Raw genomic sequence first — 21448 nt, 5'->3', positions numbered from 1 at the left:
ACATAGTAGGTGAATATGGATTGGGGCTAAGAAATGAAAGAGGAAGCCGCCTGGTAGAATTTTGCACAGAGCATAACTTAATCATAGCTAACACTTGGTTTAAGAATCATGAAAGAAGGTTGTATACATGGAAGAACCCTGGAGATACTAAAAGGTATCAGATAGATTATATAATGGTAAGACAGAGATTTAGGAACCAGGTTTTAAATTGTAAGACATTTCCAGGGGCATATGGGGACTCTGACCACAATCTATTGGTTATGACCTGTAGATTAAAACTGAAGAAACTGCAAGAAGGTGGGAATTTAATGAGATGGGACCTGGATAAACTGAAAGAACCAGAGGTTGTACAGAGTTTCAGGGAGAGCATAAGGGAACAATTGACACGAATGGGCGAAAGAAATACAGTAGAAGAAGAATGGGTAGCTTTGAGGGATGAAGTAGTGAAGGCAGCAGAGGATCAAGTAGGTAAAAAGACGAGGCCTAGTAGAAATCCTTGGGTAACAGTAGAAATATTGAATTTAATTGATGAAAGGAGAAAATATAAAAATGCAGTAAATGAAGCAAGCAAAAAGGAATACAAACGTCTCAAAAATGAGATCGACAGGAAGTGCAAAATGGCTAAGCAGGGATGGCTAGAGGACAAATGTAAGGATGTAGAGGCCTATCTCACTAGGGGTAAGATAGATACTGCCTACACTAAAATTAAAGAGACCTTTGGAGATAAGAGAACGACTTGTATGAATATCAAGAGCTCAGACGGAAACCCAGTTCTAAGCAAAGAAGGGAAAGCAGAAAGGTGGAAGTAGTATATAGAGGGTCTATACAAGGGTGATGTACTTGAGGACAATTTTATGGAAATGGAAGAGGATGTCGATGAAGATGAAATTGGAGATATGATACTGCGTGAAGAGTTTGACAGAGCACTGAGAGACCTGAGTCGAAACAAGGCCCCCGGAGTAGACAACATTCCATTGGAACTACTGACGGCCTTGGGAGAGCCAGTCCTGACAAAACTCTACCATCTGGTGAGCAAGATGTATGAAACAGGTGAAATACCCTCAGACTTCAAGAAGAATATAATAATTCCAATCCCAAAGAAAGCAGGTGTTGACAGATGTGAAAATTACCGAACTATCAGTTTAATAAGTCACAGCTGCAAAATACTGACACGAATTCTTTACAGACGAATGGAAAAACTAGTAGAAGCCAACCTCGGGGAAGATGAGTTTGGATTCCGTAGAAACACTGGAACACGTGAGGCAATACTGACCTTACGACTTATCTTAGAAGAAAGATTAAGGAAAGGCAAACCTACGTTTCTAGCATTTGTAGACTTAGAGAAAGCTTTTGACAATGTTGACTGGAATACTCTCTTTCAAATTCTAAAGGTGGCAGGGGTAAAATACAGGGAGCGAAAGGCTATTTACAATTTGTACAGAAACCAGATGGCAGTTACAAGAGTCGAGGGACATGAAAGGGAAGCAGTGGTTGGGAAGGGAGTAAGACAGGGTTGTAGCCTCTCCCCGATGTTGTTCAATCTGTATATTGAGCAAGCAGTAAAGGAAACAAAAGAAAAATTCGGAGTAGGTATTAAAATTCATGGAGAAGAAATAGAAACTTTGAGGTTCGCCGATGACATTGTAATTCTGTCAGAGACAGCAAAGGACTTGGAAGAACAGTTGAATGGAATGGACAGTGTCTTGAAAGGAGGATATAAGATGAACATCAACAAAAGCAAAACAAGGATAATGGAATGTAGTCTTAAGTCAGGTGATGCTGAGGGAATTAGATTAGGAAATGAGACACTTAAAGTAGTAAAGGAGTTTTGCTATTTGGGGAGCAAAATAACTGATGATGGTCGAAGTAGAGAGGATATAAAATGTAGACTGGCAGTGGCAAGGAAAGCGTTTCTGAAGAAGAGAAATTTGTTAACATCGAGTATAGATTTAAGTGTCAGGAAGTCATTTCTGAAAGTATTTGTATGGAGTGTAGCCATGTATGGAAGTGAAACATGGACGATAAATAGTTTGGACAAGAAGAGAATAGAAGCTTTCGAAATGTGGTGCTACAGAAGAATGCTGAAGATTAGATGGGTAGATCACATAACTAATGAGGAAGTATTGAATAGGATTGGGGAGAAGAGAAGTTTGTGGCACAACTTGACCAGAAGAAGGGAACGGTTGGTAGGACATGTTCTGAGGCATCAAGGGATCACCAATTTAGTATTGGAGGGCAGCGTGGAGGGTAAAAATCGTAGAGGGAGACCAAGAGAGGAATACACTAAGCAGATTCAGAAGGATGTAGGTTGCAGTAGGTACTGGGAGATGAAAAAGCTTGCACAGGATAGAGTAGCATGGAGAGCTGCATCAAACCAGTCTCAGGACTGAAGACCACAACAACAACAACAATTGTTAGTAAGTGCAGAGGTGATGTCAAACCGAGAAGATCATTCAATAAACAGTAAGAAAAATATATAGTGTGCCTTGACACACTGTCAAGTTGATAAAAGATGAAAATATTTAGCAGTTTAACATGAAACACCAGACAATGAACAGTTCGATATATCAAAGCTAAATTGGATGTCATTTAGGTGTTCCAAGTAGTTTGTCAGACACTAGTGCAAAATACTACATAATTGGTTGTGACATTTGTCCTGAACATCTATCTGTGTATTGCTTTCAGTATTCTTACTATTTTTGCTCTGTTTCAATTGAATAATTACCAGTACATTAATTGTAACTACTCCAGTAGTGCAAATAATATTTAATTGATGTAAACTTTCATATTAAGAATTTCTCAGTACAGCTTTGTCAACTGAGGAAATGAATTTCATTCTAAACTCGTCTTATGACACTTGGTACTGTTAATGATTTGTGCATAACTAAACATATGAGGTAGATAGATACATTAAGTATAAGAGGTTACATAAAGTAGACAGAAAGATAAGCATGAGAAAATGTGAAATCATAAAAATGAAAAGTGGAAAAAAAAGTCACATGGTTGGGGTCCCTTGCACTTGCCATGTGCATAGTACGCAATAGAGATTGCACTCTCCTGAGGGATACTACAAATATTAGTTGCATATTTCATGAAAGATTTGGTAAGCTCAAGGTTTCTACTAGCTATAGTGTTTCAGTACTCAGTTTTTATTTGCTTGTAGGTATGGTTTTAACTGTGTAACATTTCTCAGTCTGTAAGTTTTCTTTAATTTTGGATGTAGTAATGTTTGTTTTTCTCATAAAGAAATGTTTTCTGTGTTTTTGAAGTGAATTGACTCCCATTATCAAAAAGAATTGCCTCAGGAACGCACACATTTTGATCTTGGAAACAAAATTCCTGTATGCACCTGGTAATACTGTTAGACTTTCTCATACCCCTTCCTTCTTAAATAGCTTTTTATCAGTTTCCAGTTTTGAAGATGATTTTGATTCCTTCCCAAAATTATTTACAAATTTTTCTGATCTCTTTTTTTTTATCATTTACGCCTTTTATGTACCCAATTTTGAAACTTTGCTCCCATTATCCAACACTATTCTGATCTTCAACCCCACAGGAAACTAAGTAAAGCATCTGCAATTACATTTCATTTCCCTTTTATATATTTCATTGTATAATGAAATTGCTGCAAATAAATTGCCCACAATGTAATTCTACTGTGACATAATTTACACTATGGATAAACATAAGGCTTTGTGATCAGTACAGACAATGACTTTATATCCAGGTAAATAATTCCTAAATTTCATAAATTCCCACACAATGGCCAAAAGTTCTTTCTCCATAATAATGTAATTCTTTTCACATTTTTGAAGTGACTCAACTTGCAGAGCCAATTGAAGATATCTATTTTCCTATAAACTGTCTCTTCTTGGAATAGATGAACCACTAACCGAAAGTTACTACCGTCTGTCACCAGACAAAATGATCCTGAAAAATCAGGTCAGTGTAGTATTTCACTTTTACAAAGTTGTTCTTTTATCTCATCAAAAGCTACTTGGTGTTCCTCACTCCACTTCCGTACAGTACATTTCTTTATGAGGTTGTTAAATCTTGGTGCATTCAGTGCCTGTGATTTTGCATTTTTTTAATGAAAATTGGCTAAATTGAAAAATGACCCTAATTCTTTCATTGATTGTGGTTTTGGAAACTTTACTATAGCTAAGATTTTCCAGCTGTCAGGCAAAGTTGCCTGTTCACTTACGCTGTGACCAAGAAAATTCAGTTGTCACACAGCAAACCTATAATTTTCTAGTTTTAATGTCATTTCCCCTTTCCTTAGCTTCTCTCCTACATCGTCTAAGATAGCAAAATGCTGGTCTCGTGTGTTCCCAGTTTTGAGGTTGTTATCCACATAAATGATCAATTTTGCCAAAAATTCGCTTCATAAAACAAGATCTAATGCACATGGGGAGGCTTGCATGCCTCAGTGACACAGGTAGCCATACCATAGGTGAACCACAATGGAGGGATATCTTTTGAGTGGTCTTACAAACCTGTGGTTCCTGAGAAGGGGCAGAAGCCTTTTCAGTACTTGCAGGCGCAACAGTCTGGATGAGTGAGTGATCAGGCTTAGTAACGTCAACCAAAATGGTCTTGCTGTGCTGGTGCTGTGAACAGCTGAAAGCAAGGGGAAACTACAGCTGTAATTTTTCCTGAGATCATGCAGCTCTACTGTATGGTCGAATGATGATGGCATCCTCTTGGGAAAAGTATTCCGGAGGTAAAATAGTTTCCTCATTTGGATCTATGGGCAGGGACTACTCGAGGACATTGTTATAAGGAGAATCAAAACAGGCATTCTATGGATCAGTCTGGAATGTCAGACCCCTTAATCAGGCTGGTGGGTCAGAAAATTTAAAAAGGGAAATGGATAGGTTAACGTTAGATGTAGTAAGAGTTAGTGAAGTTTAGTGACAGGAGGAACAGGACTTCTGGTCAAGTAAAAACAAGGTCATAAATACAAAATCAAAGAGGGTAATGCAGAAGTAGGCTTAATAATAATTAAAAAAATAGGAACATGAATAAGCTACTATGAACAGAATAATGAGCACATTACTGTGGCCAAGATAGACCCACAGTAGTACAATTTTATATGCCAACTAGCTCTGCAGATGACAACGAGAGTGAAGAACTATACAATGAGATAAAAGGAAATTTTCAGACATTTAAGGGAGACATAAAATGTAATAATGATGGACTGTAATTCGATAGTAGGAAAAAGAAGAGTAGGAAAAGTCATAGGAGAATATGGACTGGGGAATGAAATGAAAGAAGAAGGCACCTGGAAGAATTTTGCACAGAGCATAATTTAACTGTAGCTAACACTTGGTTTAAGAATAATGAAAGAGTGTTGTATACATGGAAAAGACCGGAGACACCAGAAAGTTTCAGATAATTATACAATGGTTAGACAGAGATTTAGAAACCAGGTTTTAAATTGTAATACATTTTCAGGGGCAGGTGTACCCTGACCTCAATTTATGGGTTATGAACTGTAGATTAAAACTGAGGAATGTTGTAAATGTAGAAATTTAAGGAGATGGCACTTGGATAAACTGAAAGAACCAGAGGTTGTAGATAGTTTCAGAGGGAGCATTAGGGAACAACTGACAAGAACAGGGGAAAGAAATACAGTAGAAGAAGAATGGGTAGCTTTGAGGGACGAAATAGTGAAGGCAGCAGAGGATCAAGTAGATAAAAAGACGAGGCCTGGTGGAAAGTCTCAAGTGACGCAAGAAGTATTGAATGTAATTGATGAAAGCAGAAAATTGCAGCAAATGAAGCAGGTGAAAGGGACTACAAATGTCAAAAAAATGAGATTGAGAGGAAGTGCAAAGTGGCTAAGTAGGAATGGCTAGAGGACAAATTTATGGGTTTAGAAGCATATATCACTAAGTGAAACAGTTGCTGCCTACAGGAAAAATAAAGAGATGTTTTGGAGAAAAGAGAACCACCTGTATAGCAAAATTTTAGATGAAAAACCAGTCCTAAGCAAAGGAGGTTCAAATGGCTCTGAGCACTATGGGACTCAACATCTTAGGTCATAAGTCCCCTAGAACTTAGAACTACTTAAACCTAACTAACCTAAGGACATCACACACACCCATGCCTGAGGCAGGATTCGAACCTGCGACCGTAGCAGTCCCGCGGTTCAGGATTGCAGCGCCAGAACCGCTAGACCACCGCGGCCGGCAGCAAAGGAGGGAAAGCAGAAAGGTAGGTAGTAGTATTTAGAGGGTCTATACAAGGGAAATGTGCTTGAGAGCAATATTGTGGAAATGGAAGATTGCGTAGATGAGATGAGATGGCAGATACAATAGTATAGGAAAAATTTGACAGAGCACTGAAAGACCTAAGTCAAAACAAGGCCCCAGCAGTAGATAGCTTCCAATAGAACTACTGGTAGCCTTCGGAGAGCCAGCTGTAGAACTCTTCTGTCTGGTGAGCAAGAAGTATGAGACAGATGAAATATCCCCGGAACCCCCAGACTTTAAGAAGAATATAATAGTGCTATCTCCAAAGAAGGCAGGTGCTGACAGTTGTGAAAATTACTAACTATCAGTTTAATAAGTAATGGTTTCAAAATACTGACATGAATTATTTACAAAAGAATGGAGAAACTGGTGGAAGCTGGCCTCGAGGAAAATCAGTTTGGATTCCAGAGAAATTTAGGAACACGGGAGGCAATACTGACTCTTTTTATAGAAGATAGGTAAAGGAAAGTCAAACCTATGTTTATAGCATTCATAGACTTGGAGAAAACTTTTGACTGTGTTGACTGGAATTCTAACAATATCGTGAAAAGCAAAGTTGATACTCACCATATAGGGGAGATTCTGAGTCGCAGATAGGCACAACAAAAGTACTGTCACAAATACAGCTTTCGGCCAGTAAGGCCTTCATCAGAATTAGGCAGAAAAACACACATACACACTCACACAAACACAACTCGCACACACGACTGCAGTCTCAGGCAACTGAAGCCACACTGCAGTGTGTGAATGAATGCAGTCGTGTGTCTGAGTTGTGTACGTGAAAGTATATGTGTGTGTTTGTTGTCTAATTTTGGTGAAGGCCTTACTGGCTGAAAACTATATTTGTGACAGTCGTTTTGGTATCCTATCTGAGATTCAGCATCTCCGCTACATGGTGAGTAGCAACTTCCATCCTGGATTTTCCATTGTTTGATTTTTGACTGCAATACTGTCTTTAAAATTCTAAATGTGGCAAGGGTAAAGTACAGGGAGTGAAAGGCTATTTACAATTTGTACAGAAACCAAGAGGGAGTTATAAGAGTTGATGGGCATGAAAGGGAAGCAGCAGTTGATATTATGCAAGCAGTAAAGGAAACAAAAGTAAAGTTTGGAATAGGAATTGAAGTCCAGGGAGAAGAAATAAAAACTTCAAGGTTTGCTGATGACATTGTAATTCTGTCAGAGACAGCAAAGGACTTGGAAGAGCAGTTGAACGGAATGGACAGTATCTTGACAGGACTATATAAGGTGAACATCAGCAACAGCAAAATGAGGATAATGAAATGACATCAAATTAAATCAGGTAATGCTGAAGGAATTAGATTAGGCAATGAGATGATGATAGTAGTTGATGAGTTGTGCTATTTGGGAAGCAAAATACTGATAATGGTTGAAGTACAGAGGATATAAAATGTGGGCTGACAATGTCAAGAAAAGCATTTAGAAGAAGAGAAATTTGTTAACACGGAGTATAGATTTAAGTGGCAGGAAGTCTTTTCTGAAAGTATTTGTATGAAGTGTAGCCATGTATGGAAGGGCAACATGGACAGTGAACAGTTTAGACCAGAAGAGAATAGAAGCTATGGAAATGTGGTGCTAGAGAAGAATGCTGAAGATTAGATAGCAGATCAAATAACTAATGAGGACGTACTGAATAGAATTGGGGAGAAAAGACATTTATGGCTTAACCTGATTATAAGGGATTGGTTGATATGACACATTTTGAGACATCAAGGGACCACCAATTTAATAGTGGAGGGAAGCATATAGGATAAAAATCATAGAGAGAGACCAAGAGATGAATACACTAAGCAGATTCATAAGGATGTAGTTTGCTGAAATATTCAGAGGTGAACAGGCTTGCACAGGATAGAACAGCACGGAGAGCTGTTTGGACTGAAGACCATAACAACAAAATAATGCATGAATAAATTCTGTCACATAAATATTTAGCCCAAATGCTAAAACACTGTATTGAAAACACCTTACATTATACAAGAATGTGATGTACTTTCATGAGTCAATTTTTAATGCAGTTTGGTAAAATACAGAAGGCAGTTCCAGGCTAGTCATGTATTTAATATCTTCAATCTTGTTAAATAATTCATCTGTATTTTCTGGGTGATCTGTTTCCCTTTCCAAGTGTTTATTCAAATGTATGGAGTCTAAAATGAGTCTTATTCACTCATATCCCTGTGAAATTACTACTAACAAGTTATTGTAGTGACTACTACTACTACTACTACTACTACTACTACTCTCTAACATTTTCCAGTTTTGCATCTTCTGAAGTAACATCTCTGACTTGCATTGATAATTTCATACTCTCCTTATTTTTCATCAAAGCTGGCACAAAACTCACATAAAAATTTATTTAGTTCCCTTTCTTCGTTTGGAATCAGTTTCTCAGCTTCCCTTACCTTTTTGGCTATTAACTCACTGTATGATTCATTACCCTCATAACAATTCCTTTCATCCAACTGTTCCACCCCCTGATTTGATTACTGCTGTTGCAGATTTTTATCATTACTTTATCAGTCTCAGAACAAATTCCACTTTTTGGATCTGTGAATAATAATTTCATGTCACCCCCAATTGAAATCAACTTTGGCTTTTATAATTGAATCCATGCCTAAAATTAAACTTTTATTCCAGTCTTTTATCACCAAACGTCCTTGGACAAATGAAACATCATTTATTTTGAATGATAACAAAACTTGTGTATTCACCAACTTACTGTACTTTCCTGTAGCACCTTCAATTCTAACCACAGCTATTGGAAGTTCAGCAAACTTTTCTCCACTTTTTACCCTATCCTATAATTTTCCTGAGATTCTGCTTATAGGACTTCCATTGTCAACCAGTCCAATTACCTGAAACTTCCTGGCACATTAAAACTGTGTGCCGGGCGAGACTCCAACTCGGGACCTTTGCCTTTCACGGGCAAGTGCTCTGCCACCGCAAAAGGCAAAGGTCCTGAGTTCGAGTCTTGGCCCAGCACACAGTTTTATTCTGCCAAGAAGTTTCATGTCAGCGCACACTCCGCTGCAGAGTGAAAATCTCATTCAGGAGTCCAATTACCTGTTTCCACACACACATGAGCTCCCTTGCACGTCAATTCCATCTTTATTCTCATCTTCATCTAATAGATCACTTTATATTTCTTTAAATTCCAATCCATTCTCTTCTTCAATTAACCTCTCTTTTAACATTGGTGGTTTTCAACCAAGTGTTCTGTGGAAATGTTAGTCCCATGGGATGTGCATAGATGGAAGAATTTGAAACATGGAGCCACTGAAGGATGGTAAATGACAAGGTACGAAAGCCCAAGGAATGGAAGAGAAGGGACTAGGAAGGAGGCTCTAGAGCCCCCAGAGGTACATTACTACACTACTGGTCATTAAAATTGCTACACCACGAAGATGACATGCTACAGACGTGAAATTTTACTGGCAGGAAGAAGATGCTATGATACGCAAATGATTACTTTTTCAGAGCATTCACACAAGGTTGGCGCCAGTGGCGACACCTACAACGTGCTGACATGAGGAAAGTTTCCAACCTATTTCTCATACACAAACAGCAGTTGACCAGCATTGCCTGGTGAAACGTTGTTGTGATGCCTCGTGTAAGGAGGAGAAATGTGTACCATCATGTTTCCGACTTCGATAAAGGTCGGATTTTAGCCTATCGCGATTGCGGTTTACTGTATCGCGACATTGCTGCTCGCATTGGTTGAGATACAATGACTGTTAGCAGAATATGGAATCAGTGGGTTCAGGAGGGTAATATGGAACACTGTGTCAGATCCCAATGGCCTCGTATCACTAGCAGTCGAGATGACAGGCATCTTATCCGCATGGCTGTAACGGATCGTGCAGCCACGTCTCGATCCCTGAGTCAACATATGGGGACGTTTGCAAGACAACAACCATCTGCATGAACAGTTCGACGAGGTTTGCAGCAGCATGGACTATCAGCTCGGAGACCATGGCTGCGGTAACCCTTGATGCTGCATCACAGACAGGAGCGCCTGCGATGGTGTACTCAACAATGAACCTGGGTGCACGAATGGCATAACGTCATTTTTTCGGATGAATCCAGGTTCTGTTTACAGCATCGTGATGGTCGCATCCGTGTTTGGCGACATCGGGGTGAATGCACATTGGAAGCGTGTATTCGTCATCACCATAATAGCGTATCACCTGGCGTGACAGTATGGGACGCCATTGGTTACACATCTCGGTCACCTCTTGTTCACATTGACGGCACTTTGAACAGTGGACATTACATTTCAGATGTGTTATGACCTGTGGCTCTACCCTTCATTCGATGCCTGCGAAACCCTACATTTCAGCAGGATAATGCACGACCGCATGTTGCAGGTCCTGTATGGGCCTTTCTGGATACAGAAAATGTTTGACTGCTGCCCTGGCCAGCACTTTCTCCAGATCTCTCACCAATTGAAAACGTCTGGTCAATGATGGCCAAGCAACTCGCTTGTCACAATATGCCAGTCACGACTCTTGATGAACTGTGGTATCGTGTTGAAGCTGCATGGGCAGCTGTACCTGTACACGCCATCCAAGCTCTGTGTGACTCAATGCTGAGGCGTATCAAGGCCATTATTACAGCCAGAGGTGTTTGTTCTGGGTACTGATTTCTCAGGATATATGCACCCAAATTGCGTGAAAATGTAATCACATGTCAGTTCTAGTATAATATATTTGTCCAATGAATACCCATTTATCATCTGCATTTCTTCTTGGTGTAGCAATTTTAATGGCCAGTAGTGTATTTGTTAATTTATTATTTCTTTAGAATCTACGCCTTCCTCCCCCCCCCCCACCCCACCCCTGTCTGCATGTAAGTCCTGACAGACCTCTTTCAGAACTTTTTAAATGAAATCAATCCACTTTAGGCTGTTGAAACATCGTTTATTGTGATTACAGTTTTGATATGTTGTCATTTTCAAGCTTTCTGAAAATGGTATTATGATAAAAGTAATTATGAAATTGACGGAACATTGAAAGTGACAATTTTGAAGCTACTTACATATGTTATTGTAATCCATTGAATAACAGAAAGCTGTGACATGCTGTGTACAAGCACTTGCAGTGGTGATGTGAATTTATCAGCTGTTCCATATACCACACATAACAGTAAGCTGGTGAAATAATGATATAAACACTTGTTTATCAAGCAAACTAATCATTTTTTGAAAATTGATACATGAAAAATCTACTCGCAGAGCAGCGGCAGCAGCAGGAGAACACACACATAAAAAGGTATTACATATGCAAGCTTTCAGAACCGCTTTCATATGTGTTCTCCAGGTGTGGTAAATGGCTCACAAAATCAGCAAAGATATAAACATACAAAGAATATGAGCTATGAAGTACAACGCTGCTAATATAGCGAGTCGGTATCATGTTGTTTGTGAACTGTGTGCATAGAATGGAGAAAAGTGAAAGAAATACCTGTTCAATAAAAATAGAATCCACAAATGATACTGAGGATGAAAGGTAGCTTGCTTAGGAATATTATTGCCAACACTAAAATTGCCTTAGACAGGGCCCCGTTACCTTCTTAGAACAGAATAGAATCTCAGTAAAGTTGCAGAGATTATTGCTGCTCAGATAGACAAGAGAGAGAGAGAGAATAGTAACAATTTCACAAGCAAAGAAAAAGTACAGTTCATGAAATTGACAAAAAATTAGTCGAGGTCAATGTTATCATCCTCAAGGCAGATGTAGGGAATAGTTTGGTCATTATCAATAGAGTTAATTACATTAATAAAGCACACAATTGTCTTGTAAAGTTAAATAAAGGTCCAGCTAACAAATTTAACACTTTAGTTAGAAAAGCAGTAAAGAAGTGTGATTTTATTTCTTGTGAAAAAGATGTAAAAGAACTCTTGGTTATGGACCTGCACACCCCATGCTGAACCCAAGACCCATGAAAGTGATACCCCAATTTGTCCATTTGTTAATTATATAGACAGCCCATGTATAAAGTCCACAGAGAATTAGGTACACTACTTAAATAATATTAAATTTTCAAAGAAAACTATAACATGGATGACATGTTAGTGTTATTTAGAGGATCATTCATTGACATTGACATTATGTTAACACAGTTCGATAGTATGCACATGAACATTAATTTCACCACAGAATTAGTAAAACAATGTGCTATTAACATTTTGGGTCTGACAATAAAGAACAAAAATGGTCTTCATAGATTTGTACTGTAAGCCTACTTTCACTGATAATTTCATCCACAATGATTCTGTGATTCACAGGCTAATCAGTCTTCCCCTAGAACAAAGTGAAATTAACAAAGAACTGACGATCCTTAGATATACTGCACTGAACAATGGTTACTCTGCCCAATACGTCTTACATCATCACAGTATGAATATAACAGAGGGAAACATTCCACGTGGAAAAAATATATCTAAAAAGAAAGATGATGAGACTTACCAAACAAAAGGGCTGGCAGGTCGATAGACACACAAAAAAACACAAATATACACACAAAATTCAAGCTTTCGCAACAAACTGTTGCCTCATCAGGAAAGAGGGAAGGAGAGGGAAAGACGAAAGGATGTGGGTTTTAAGGGAGAGGGTAAGGAGTCATTCCAATCCCGGGAGCGGAAAGACTTACCTTAGGGGGAAAAAAGGACAGGTATACACTCGCACACACACACACATATCCATCCACACATACAGACACAAGCAGACATATTTAATATATTAAATTTTAATATATTAAATATGTCTGCTTGTGTCTGTATGTGTGGATGGATATGTGTGTGTGTGCGAGTGTATACCTGTCCTTTTTTCCCCCTAAGGTAAGTCTTTCCGCTCCCGGGATTGGAATGACTCCTTACCCTCTCCCTTAAAACCCACATCCTTTCGTCTTTCCCTCTCCTTCCCTCTTTCCTGATGAGGCAACAGTTTGTTGCGAAAGCTTGAATTTTGTGTGTATATTTGTGTTTTTTTGTGTGTCTATCGACCTGCCAGCGCTTACATCACAGTATCCAACACAAATTCTGGAGTTTGCAAAATCAGCTGTTCAGACTGCAATAACTTTTGTATAGAGCAGACTGGTAGAAGTTTTGACATGCGTTTTAGAGAACACAGTATGGAAACCATATTTCGGTGACTAAACCTAAGTTAGATAACACTGAAAACTCTTTAGAAATTCTAATTACAATCTGAAAGGGAAGACAGCTTGAATATTTAGGAGATACCTAAATTTATAGAGCATTTCAAGACCAGCCAGGATAGATTTCGAATGAACTGACTGGCCTTAAAATTATGAAACTCCTGGACTGGTTCAGGAACATTTTATAATCAAATGTTTTTTGATATGACTGACTTCAGCTGTTTTAATCCTGACAAACATTCTAGACTATGCTACACTTTGTACTACTTGGTACCTGTTCCTTTTCTTTTTTTGTATTACTTGCACTTGTTTTACATATGTGGACTGTTATTTTTATTTGTATCTGAGATTTTAGATCCTCTTCTGTACTTATATTTTGTCAGTATTGTTTTATTGTGGCTTTATAGTCACTTCAGCTTTTTTCTTATTTCTAATCTGTATTCCCAGTGTCATTTGTGGATTCAGTTTTCATTCAAGACACATTTATGTCACTTTTCTCCTTTCTGCGCACACATTCCCCAAACCACCTGATACTTAATCCATATATGAACATCTTTGCATTCCATAGCGCATACTTTTTGTGCCTTCACGTCTTTGCTGATTTTGTGATCCATTTACCACACATGTTACATGAAAGTTAAGTTTAAGTTTTAATATCATTATTACACCAGTTTTCTAATGTGTGTGGTATATGGAAGAGCAGATAAATTCACAGTACCACATACAACTGCTCTTACACAGCATGTCACAGCTTTACATTATCAACTGGGTTACAACATCCCATCCAAATAGCTTTGAAATTTCAACCTTGAACTTTTGTCAATTTCATAATTAGATGCATTATATTTGATGACTACTTTCTTCAGAATGCATGAAAATGACCAGTGTCAATAATAAATAATGTTTCAACAGCCTGTGGCAGAATAATTTCATTGAAAAATTTCACAAAGGCTGTGGATCCAGTCATCATCAAACTTCACTCAGAACACCTCATATTTGAAACTTCCTGGCAGATTAAAACTGTGTGCCGGTCCGGCACACACTCCGCTGCAGAGTGAAAATCTCATTCTGGACGCCTCATATTTGATTACCATTTTTCTTTATCATTATAATGCTCCCATGTTACTTTAGTATTTTCTCACCACTGGGTTTGTTTTGGCTTTTAATATAAATTCAAGTTCAACACTATTTCATTGATGTCTGCAGGTATCAGCTGATTATCATGTACTTGCCTAACATTGCCCTGCTCTTTACTGCCACATTCAGCTGTGTTCCTAACATCATTTTTCATGATTTTGTCCTCCTTCAATTCTACATAAATCATCCCTTGTAATTCATCACAAAGTCAAACATCTTATTGGCAGAATTCTCATTATCAATGCTATTATCCACACGTCTACCTGTATGTCCTTCATTGTCCTCTGTACAAGAATCACTAATATCCTTCTCAAAACAGCTACCTGTCTTGTTTTCTTCCCCCTCTACTACATAATTGTGTGTCTCCACTCCACCAACATCCGCGATAACGTGCACAGCCCCCCCCCCCCCCCCTTCTACATTTTCATTTTCCATTAATCTGACAATCTCATATTCATCAAGGCATTCATAAGGCTCTTCTACAGATACAGACTAGCTACTTGCTTCATCAAAAAGGTTTCTCAGAACATCTTCACCAAGTTGTAGTCCACTATTTTGATTCCTGTCTTCCTCATCTTTCATTTCACTTAGTTTGTCATCCTAAAATTCTTTGTTGAAATTAATTCCACTAACCTGTCATGTTATCCTGATATCTTGTTTATGAATCATCTCTTCCTCTACATTTCCTATTCAACCACTACCTTATTTGAAATTAGGTTAATTTAGGAGCTTACTTTTTGTTCTTGCTCTCTTAGTCTGACCAAAACTTTTGAACATTTTTTTTTTGGAGCTCACTGCGAGTTATTTCTGAGCTAATAGTTTGGTTGCTTTCTAATCCAAAAACTGTTTTACAAGTATAATTTTTAAGGCTTTAGGCAGTCCAAACACAAAATTATCTTTTCATTGCTAAATGGAATCAGCAGGTTGCATCTTGTTTTCTCCTGGAAAACTCTTCATTTTTACACCACTCCCTACACTGCCACAACTACTACAAACATTCTTAACAACTAAATCGTCATGTAACTGAGATAACTTATTAGTAATGTGTGATGTCCTACTTTGAAATGGATCAGCATTTCTCATTCCATCTGTGACTTTCTGCTGAATTTTTTTTACTTTCCTCTCCTGTTCTATTGGCTATATCTGACAACTTACTATCAACAAATTTGTACATTCAATTGACATTTGTACAAAAATTTCCCTCTCATTTATTATCATGTCATGCATTATCTTAAAACTTTTGACATTTCTATCAATTTCATTAATTAATTCACTCTGTACCTTATTCAATTTATTCACTACTAAGTTAATACATGTGTCAATCACCTGGTGCCTGGTTTTTACAGAGAACTTAAAATTTCTTAATTGCTCTTCCAGATTATCAATTTGTGTGAATGTATTGGTTAATTAGTTTTTCACTTCATTTATAGCCTTCATTATCCCTCCAAGAACACTGTTCCATTATCAAAATTTTCCACTATGTACTCGTCGTGTTTGTCCAACGTTTCCCCTAAGAACTGTGTGAGTTGTTCAAATAAGTTGCTGTCATTGCCTGACTGTTCTCTGTGGTTAATTCCATAAAAATGGATAACATTCAATATGTAAATCTCTGCCTACAGCTCCCTTTTTGTGTCTTACACCATGTAAATTGTCATTGTTCACTAAAACCTGCACATTATCGTTGGTGTGTTCTGAATCTACGATTCCATTTACATCCTGTTCCCGATTAACAATGTCCCCACCCCCAAAATCATACATTTTCAATAAATTGCTAATAAAAAAATCTAAACAAAAAGCTTTTCACATGTCCTAAGCACACTTCACTAAGCAATGTAGATGGTATTAATTTTAAATGCTTATCTTGTTTGTTGTGCAATCCACATCTAATTTTGATTCCAAAAAGCAACTTTGGTCCACTTAGTTTCATTCCAACGTTTCATTCCACAGATTTAATTCATGTTTATTTGCTCCCATTTTAATTTTATTTTCTTATTTCTGCATGTCCAGCATACTTGAATGTTAAAACAGTTTTAGCACTTTATCCAGTATTATCTCAGATATCAGCTTATTCCATCACATTGTGAAGTTAAAACTGATTAATTCCAGATATTCCAACCACTTTGCAATAAAACATCTGCTTCTTTCAAGGAAAAATGACTTTGTGTAACTTGCTACAGTTGACAAAATGTTAACAGTCCACATGGGTGTGTATTTCAGGATACCTGCTTGTTATCCTGAGCTCTTCCTGAGAACTGGATTCATGTCTTAGGTTCCTTCAGCACGATATGTGGATTAAGGAACAGATATACCTTCATAATTTTCATCACATTTTTGTTGAACAAAGCAACATAGGTGGTGTGTCACAAAACCTCTGATCAACAATGATGGCCAGTGAGCCAACTCCTGTTCTTATGTACATTTTTAAACACTGTTTTCATTATTAATGTTACATTTTTTGATACTACAATTAAAAATTATCACATCTAATCGATCTGACATATGTACAGCATAGTTTCAAACACACCTAACTGTTTTACACACACCATTCCACCAAATAATAATGTTATTACTGAAGTTTACATCAGATATGTAAAACAAACAATGAATTTCCTAGTTTTTTTAATTGCACGATGAGGAAATTATATTCTGCATTCCTACCATGTTTTTTTTATGTATGTGTGATTAGAGCTTATCTTTGATTAGACAGTAGTTCTGTCCTTCAGGCTAAAAGACTTTTTGATAATTTTGCTGACATGTTTGATGGTGCATAATTTCACAGATTATTTGAATTGTTTTGAAGATTAAAGACTGATGTTATGTACAATTATTTTATAGATTGATAGTAGCAGTTCACATGTTATTTCAGGTGTTCTTGGCTAACAGATAAAAATGAGTAATATTGTATTACATGATTTCATTTCATGTTAATGACAATAGAATACAATAATTTCAGATGTTCCTACCAATTGACAGAGTTCTTTAAATGAGTTGCGTTGATGTTTCATATTTATTTATATTTTGTCTCATCCACGAAATAGAGATTCCTAGTTCTAACATTGTTCTGCCTTTACAGTATTTCTGTTTATTGAAGTCTGGGTGATTACTTGCCCTAAATGAACTGAGAGCTGTGGTATCAATCAAAGTATATCTGTTGATTTAAATGTGTGTAATAACTTGTCCTAAATGAACAAATAGCTGTGGTATCAATCAGTCCAATATACTTCCAAAACTGGTTTCTGACATATTGAAGTCCTGATGAATAGCTTTGCAAGTCCTGATAAATGATGGGTACACCCACTTCACCATTTCATGTCAGGAACACACATAAACACAATAAAACTATACTATCACCAACACTAAGCATATTTGCTAAGGCGGCCTCTACATAATGATGCTTCTGTCATAATTAAAGTGTGTGTGTGTGTGTGTGTGTGTGAGAGAGAGAGAGAGAGAGAGAGAGAGAGAGAGAGAGAGAGAGAGAGAGAGGGGGGGGGGTTTAATGAATTTTTATGAGTAAGTACAGATGTATTGATTATTATTTTTTTCTATTTTTCAGATGTTAGTTGATGCATTTCATACAATTTAGGTGAAAGGATGAAAAAAATAAACATTTTAAAAGGAAAATAGCATTGCAATTTCCTTCCTCTGGAAATTGTTAAGATCATCATTGAAAGAAAGGAAATCCATTCACTGATGTGTACAAGAATTAAAGAAGAGTGAATTGAGTCAACAAGTACCTTTAAATGATGAAACTAGAATTGAAGAATTCCCACTTTATATCCACGGACTTGCCACCATCTGTCAGCGGAAATAATATTAAAAATTAATAATAAATATAGTTTATTATTTTTTTACTGTAGAGTAAAATGTGTTTAGCTATGCTGTCTACAACCTCTTGTCCTGTACATTTTTCGTATGAGTACCTTAGCGTTGCATCAGTTGGTATTGATAAAGACTTTTGGTTACCTAATGTCAATGAGTGTTAGCAAAGTGGTGATGTAAAGAGTTTTGGTGAGGAGGGGGTGGGGGAGGGGGGTGGGGGGTTAAGGTAGATGATACGTGGGGATGCTACAGTTTGTAGTTCAAAAAAGAAGTCAGTAAAATTCTTGAATGAACCATGTCATTTTAATACCTGTAGTTTGTTAATAGCTCAGTTACTTATTGAGATGCATCTTTTTGTATATAGTGTTCGGTCTGGATAGCAGATTCTGTGTGTTAATATGAGTCCTGCTAAAAGTTACTGGACAACTGAGTTATTGTTATAAATAGTTTAAAATAAAATATCTTCTTTATATGGTGAAAATACTGGTATAGTGTGTTACAACAGAACTGACAGATTTCACCTATGCTGGACTTGTATTAATTTAAATACCACTCCGAATTTTCTCTGGTCCATAAATTAAAGTTTTAAGGAATTGTCAGTATTATTAATCTTCTCATTGAATTTGTAACTTAAAACAGTAAAGTCATGAATCCTCAATTCAGTAAGAGGGTCATTTTCTCCAATGAGTTCTGCCCACGTATGAAAAGGGGGGCCGGTACTGAGCATTTCACTAACAATGGAAAAAACCTGTTATGTGATATGATTCCTCAGTTTTACATCCAGAAAGAGGACCATTCTGAAGCTGGTGCTTTATATAGAAAAAATAAGTTTCTTTAAAAAGTACAACTAGTAACAACGGTTTTAATTTTAGTTTACATTGTAATGCAGTAGTAACCCGTGAGTGACAGGCCTGTATGTAAATATATCGGAATACTAGTAACACTTCCTGTCATTTGATCTCTCTCTCTCTCTCTCTCTCTCTCTCTCTCTCTCTCTCTCTCTCTCTCTCTCTCCCTCCCTCCCTCCCTCCCTCCCTCCCTCCCTCCCTCCCTCTCCCTCTCCCTCCCTCCCTCCCTCCCTCCCTCTCCCTCTCCCTCCCCTGACCCCTCCCTCTCCCTCTCTCTCTCTCTCTCTCTCTCTCTCTCTCTCTCTCTCTCTCTCTTTCTTTCACACACACACACACACACACACACACACACACACACACACACAAAATGCAAACTTTGTAAAGATAAATTATCTTTTCATACTTTAAGCACAACTTGAGTGGTTTTATCATGTTCAGTTTTCAATGACCACTGGAACAGAAGGGGATCATTTTAGATATTATTGTAATTGAATTAGCAGGTATTGATCTGCTGGTACTTTGATATTGTGGTATTTTGGCAAACTATTTTAATGTAGGGTGTAGGAAGATCTTTTTGAGTTCTGTAACTTTGTATACAACATTCCATGTTTTGTTTCCTGGTTTTCTTTTCAGAGATTAGGTGTGAGCTTTTGTATATAAAATATAGTAACATTGTCATTGGCATTAGGTGACCTATTGCACTAGAAGGAAGTAATAGTAGTGTAGTTTCAACCATGGTGAATGCTGCTCAGTTAACGGGAGTTCTTCCAACAAATCTTCCAAAGAAAAGTGCTGATTCTTAGTGGCTAACAGTAGTTTTCATTCTTTTCTTACCAATGAAGGGTTGCCATTAAATGGAAATCTGCAACTTCAAAATGCAGTAGTAGCTCTCGTTCCTCTGTAACCTTGTGTTACGGAATACAAATTGATACAGCATATGGATAGGTAGTGTAATGTTGGATCTATAACAGTTGCCTTCACATCCCAGCATCATAGTGTCACAATTCAGTTATATTTCTTTCATCAACATTGAGTTTAATGCCAAATTTTTGTCTGTCAGTTCTTACTCATAACATGTGCAATAATTGCCCTTGTTCCAATATTCTTTTGATTTGTCACTCGCTGGTACATCATCACTTGGAATGAGTTTTATGAAATAGTTTTTTTCTTTTCATTCCATCGGTTTCATCTGGATATGACAATGACTGACTGCTGGGAAAATGTCACAGTCTCCAACATAGTATAGAAAATTTGTGTATAACAAATGTGGTAAGGTGCTACTATCCATGTATTTTGTATTTTCACATTCCAGATCCAAAGCAAGAATAAATATGTTGTGTAGTATTTTTTTCACTTTTGTCCCTACAATAATTCTAACTGATGTTAGTGTTGCATTTTTTACTTTTCCATCACATTTTATTTTTGAGAAAGCCTATTGTAAAATATAGAGAGAAATTATGAGATTTTACTACATAATTTTGTTCTTTGGATTTTTATAATGAAATTTTTTTTAGATATTGTGCCTTTTCATAATAATTCAAAGACAGGGAAAACTTTGTATATGAAATACTGTGAAGCCAAATTTAATGTCTAGTTATTGTTTCAGTCAGGTAGGCATTTTAAAATGTGTGATTTGTGTTAGAATTGAAAGTAGATCTTTAAGAAAATAACCGAGAAGGTTGAAAATGTTTAAATTACTCCATGGAGTAATAGTACTGTTGAAGATTTTAAAAAAAGTTTTTCTATTGAGGAAGCTAGTCCAAAATATTACTTTGAGGAGGTTAATTTTATGTCCTTAGGGATTTTTAAATGATCTATTCCATAGCAGTTTTTTTTTCATATAGATATATACGGTATATATAGATATCTATCTTGAATGACTGTCCTATCATTTCCTATTTGTAATGACCATCAATAAAAAGAGGTAGATCAAGTGAGACTGTTACATGGCAAGTATTCAAAGCTGTCAACCAAAAATTAAAGAGTATAGGTATTTAGTGTGGTAAATAACCCATCATCTAACAGTTGTTACATAAAAACTTTGTTGTAGAATTGATAGTTAATTTTTTTTATTATTATTTTCCCGGAGAGCAGGGGGCATGGTTGTATGATGATGGTACATCATTCCTGAAAGGAGGTCCACTTTGAAGAATTTTAAAATACCATCTTCAGATGACCTTTCCTATGCTAGTTATTTTGTAAAACTTTTGA

At 37.1% G+C, this 21448-nt stretch overlaps 1 protein-coding gene across 1 annotated transcript in view; it reads left to right on the top strand.

Annotated features, from left to right (window-relative positions):
* The window catches only part of LOC126252246 (protein alan shepard), a 429590-nt gene extending 411017 nt beyond the window's left edge, over positions 1-18573 (top strand). The window contains exon 12 of the mRNA XM_049953120.1: positions 18124-18573. The gene's annotated coding sequence lies outside the window, so the exon portion shown is untranslated. The remainder of the gene's footprint in view (positions 1-18123) is intronic.
* The last annotated feature ends 2875 nt before the right edge of the window (positions 18574-21448 follow it).

Source organism: Schistocerca nitens, chromosome 4, assembly GCF_023898315.1.
Source record: "Schistocerca nitens isolate TAMUIC-IGC-003100 chromosome 4, iqSchNite1.1, whole genome shotgun sequence".
Taxonomy (NCBI): Eukaryota; Metazoa; Arthropoda; class Insecta; order Orthoptera; family Acrididae; genus Schistocerca; species Schistocerca nitens.
This window is presented reverse-complemented; position numbering and strand designations above follow the sequence as displayed.